The sequence below is a fragment of the Meleagris gallopavo genome, chromosome 5, assembly GCF_000146605.3.
Source record: "Meleagris gallopavo isolate NT-WF06-2002-E0010 breed Aviagen turkey brand Nicholas breeding stock chromosome 5, Turkey_5.1, whole genome shotgun sequence".
In the NCBI taxonomy this organism is placed as follows: domain Eukaryota; kingdom Metazoa; phylum Chordata; class Aves; order Galliformes; family Phasianidae; genus Meleagris; species Meleagris gallopavo.
This window is the reverse complement of record NC_015015.2, coordinates 32,523,671-32,527,728: the sequence shown is the minus strand read 5'-3', so window position 1 is coordinate 32,527,728 and position 4,058 is coordinate 32,523,671. Positions and strand designations below refer to the sequence as shown.

Below are 4,058 nucleotides of genomic sequence, written 5' to 3'. Positions count from 1 at the left end.
GCAGCCGCACCGCCGAACGAATTAAGCGCCCCCGTACCACCCCGAGTCCCGCGGGCTCCGGCGCAGCGCCCCGCGCAGCGCCTCCGTCGGCCCCGGCGGGGCTCAGTGTGGGCCGCAGGATAGGGAACGGAGGCTCCGTTCCGGCGGTAGCGTTGGTTCAGGGACTCACGGAGCGGGTTCGGCGCTGCTCGACCGCATCACGGCGTTACCGCTGTGAGTAGTGGCAGAAATGAGAATCGGCCCCGAAACAAAGCGAGATGAGCCCCGCGGCTTCCTCGCGCTGAAAGGAGAAGGGGAAATGTGAGTGATAGAGTATTGATCACGTTTAAAATTAACGCTGTGCAACACAACGTACAGCCGGTGCCCGTCGCTGCGTTCAACTACCCAAAGTTTATGTTTGTCCCGCTGGAGAAATGGTTCCGTTGAAATGACACCCGCGGCCCTGCCCCAGCAGCGTGTCCCGGGAAACCCAGTGCAGATTCCAGTGCAACCACCAAGGCTCTGTGCCTTTTCTGTATGCGTTTGTGGGTATGTGCGTGTGTGCGAGAACGGCTGTGAGAAAGAGAGTAAATCCCCACAACAATTGCCGTTGATGGGCAATAAACAATTGCAGTTGGGCATGGCACGAACTATGTGCGTTGGATTAACCTCGCTTGACCTCACCACAATTGTATTTATTTATCCAATTCCGAAACAGGTTGCTACTGACCGAAAGGAAGTAGAAGTCAATGATCAAGTCCCTTCGTTTTTTATTTATTTTTTATTTTTAGAAATACTGTTGTTAAAAAAAAAAAATCATGACAATTTGTATTTATTTTCTTGCGCAACACTGAAGCCAATAGATGGGAACTCCTGAGGAAGAGCGCAATGTGGAGGATGTGACTGAGCTCTGCAGTGCTAAGGGTAAGAGGAAAGGTAAGCTCTGTGCATATTGTTATGGTTCTGATGGGCATTAACCAATATATGTCAGTGCGGTGCAGCAAGATCCTATTGGGGTGGCTGGGCCCTGTGCGTTTTCCTACTCGGTCTAGCATGTAATGATTCGGTGTAACCGGATTCTTGAGAAAGGACAGGTTACGTAAACATTTACTGCTGTGGAGTAACTATACTATTTGTACTCTGATATGCAGGAAGGAAAGTGTTGATTAACACAGAAGAAAAAAAAAAAGACGAAATTAGCTGATTGCATGCTCATAAGTGCAAGCTGTCATTGAACTGCTTTTAAAATAGACACAGCTGGGTGTTTGTGTTGAAAAATTTCTTGTGTTTTTGCTAATACTGAAATAAGCATGATTTTGTATACCAAACATTTTCAGATCATTAAAATTTGTAATCTGCGCTGGTTTTAAACACAAAGAAAAGAAACGGATTCATTTCGCTGTAAAATTTGCTGATATTATATTAACTCAATCAGGTCTGTACAAACGGGGTATTGTGCCTTATCAAATCCCTTTGATCCATTTAATACACAAAGTGCCAAACGTGTGTATTGTTTGTTAACATTGAGCGTTTTATTCAAATCCCAGCTCTGCAGCGAACCGGAGCAGCTCTCGTTTAATGTAACACTGACATCGCCTGCTGAAATTTTAATGCTCTGAGGTGTTCCTTAGGTCAAAGCTGAGTCTGCTTAGCTCTGCATTCAGGCATGAGAATGTAGCAGAGAAGGAAAGAAAACCTTCGTCCTTTTGCATCTCTGAGCAAAGGTCCAATACGGACAGCAATGTGTTTTTACAGCCTTTGATGATCTGGGCTTAATATTCGGTCGTATATCACAGCAGCAGAATAAAGTACTGTGAAGAAATTTAGGATTTAATGATGTATTTAATTTTTTTTTTTTTTAGCGCCATGTATATACAGTTCTACCAAAAAAGGTAATGTTGTGTTCAATATGTAGTGCGTATTGTTCCAAGTACGTGAGATTAATTCGCTGTTTATAGGACAGAAAAGGATATGTAGGAAAAGCACGTCAATTATTTCTACTGGACTTTCGAGTCTGATTTTTTTTCTTTTCTTTCTTTTTTTTTTTTGAGGGGGGGGAACCCAACCCAACCCAAACAAAACAAAACAAAACTCCTGAAAATTCTCCATGTATAAAAGCGGTACTATTGGCTTTGGACAGTCGAAGTCCTGCTCTAACGCCAGTTCTTCTGTTAGCTCTGACCTAGCCGCAGCTCCCGGCCATTTCAGCGGTAGCTTTGTATATGGTGGCCCTGAATAAGTGACTGGTTTGACCCTCTCAGCTCCGTCTGCACTCGAATTCCTGTGAGAGGGTCCAGAAATTTAGCACTTTCTAGCATGAAAATTTCGGTGGAGTGCCTGGCGAAACAGCTTGAGCAGAGAAGGGAATGCACGGCCCCAGCCCGGCGGGGAACGGCCAGTGCGAGGAGGGGCAGCTCTGTGCTCCCCACGCTCAGGGACCCGTGGCGTTATGGGGCCGAGAGAGTCCCGCTCCGGGGTGGAGGTGGGGACCTCCGGCTCAAGTACCATCCAAAGAGTTGCCGTGATGTTTGAATACAGATTCTCTTACTGAAAATGTTTCGCCGCAGATTCTTCCCTGCGTGTTTTTTAAAAATTAAAGGCCGAAGGAAAAGTGTACCACTGTCAACTCGATGGTGCAGATATGCTGTGGCCCCCCCACCCCCCGCGGCTCCAGCCTCCAGTCCCCCTTCACACGAATACAGCGGCTCTGCACTCCCAGGCTCTTCCAAGGGGTTAAGCTGCTAAAATGTCCTGACAGCTTAAGGAATGAATGAGGGTTTTTTCAGCCATGAAGAAAGAGTATTTAATAACCACGCTTCGATGGCATCATGTGTTCACGAAACGAGTCGGGACACCTTAGATTAACAACCTCTAATATCACGTTGGGTACAGTAAATGCCTGGATGTACGCATTTATAACTCTATCTCCCGGATTCTAAGCTTGTCTTATTTATTCCAGGTTACCTGGGCAATTAAGGTAAGAGCAGCTCAGCAGACAGCGATATCCCGCTGCTCGGGCAGGGCGAGTGGGGTCGGAACGCAGCGCTAACAAAGGCGAGAGGTGGTCATACAGATTGAAGAGGAGTGAATGGGACTGGAGGTGGAGGAATGAATGGAGGCAAAGAGGGAGAGGAAGAAGTATTCAGCGGTCCACCCTTATATCCGCGTTTGTATATTTAAGTTTAGGTGTCTGTCTCTAACCGACTTTCAGTTAATCCCTAACAGCTGGTCGTGGTGCTAACGTTTAGTGATTAGAAGGTACTCTATTTAGCATGCTGTATCCTTCTTGCCTGGGTTTTGGTTACAGGTTATACGATTAGCATTGCGAGAACAGTAGTGAACTAAACTTCCCAGTGAGAGGTCTTCACACCAGGGAAGTGTTACTTTGCGGCAGCAGCCCTGCCTCGTCAGTCATTAGGAAGCTGCAGGTTGTCAGAGCCTTCTCTTGCGCGCACACACGCGCAGGCACACACGCGCACACACACAAAACCACAGCACTAAAACTAAATTAAGAAGCCGATGATTAAGACAAGCGTCTACGAGGCCTGTCATTTCAGCATCCTTCCATCATAACATTATGGCACCGAGAAATTTGCTTTAAAACCCTGGAAAAAATGTCTATGGGAGAGCCTGGTATTTGAGATAGCGTAAATGTTAACATCGAGTGTAGGCTGGGAGCTGCCGCGGATGCAAGATGGTATTCCACTGAGGACACGGGTGCTGCAGGGACCTCTGGGCTGTTGCACACTGGGGTGAGTATCGCTCCATTCTATTGAAGCAGGTATGCAGGCACTGCGCGAATCGAAGTGGACCGCGTTTGAAATCCGCAGCTCCGTTCCTTGCGGAGACTTCGGGGAACTCCTCCTAAAGATAGATCTATAATGAAAAGTCCCTGCCTGATGACTAATGGTTATTGGCACTCGGTGCCCCTTTAAGGAGAGCGGCACATATTGTGCAGAAGACCTTGCCAGCACCCTTTAAATACAAACATTTTAAGCCCCCCTCCTATGCATCCCCACCCCTGTTGTTTTCGGGCTCGTTGTGTTGTAGCTCCTCTTCTCCCCCCTCCTTTAAGCTCT

At 47.2% G+C, this 4,058-nt stretch overlaps 1 long non-coding RNA gene across 1 annotated transcript; it reads left to right on the top strand.

Annotated features, from left to right (window-relative positions):
- The first annotated feature begins 6 nt into the window (after positions 1 to 6).
- Positions 7 to 1,832, top strand: LOC104911177. Its single transcript, XR_793699.2, has 3 exons — positions 7 to 300; positions 836 to 915; positions 1,527 to 1,832. It is a non-coding gene; the product is annotated as an uncharacterized LOC104911177 (long non-coding RNA).
- Positions 1,833 to 4,058: the final 2,226 nt, after the last annotated feature.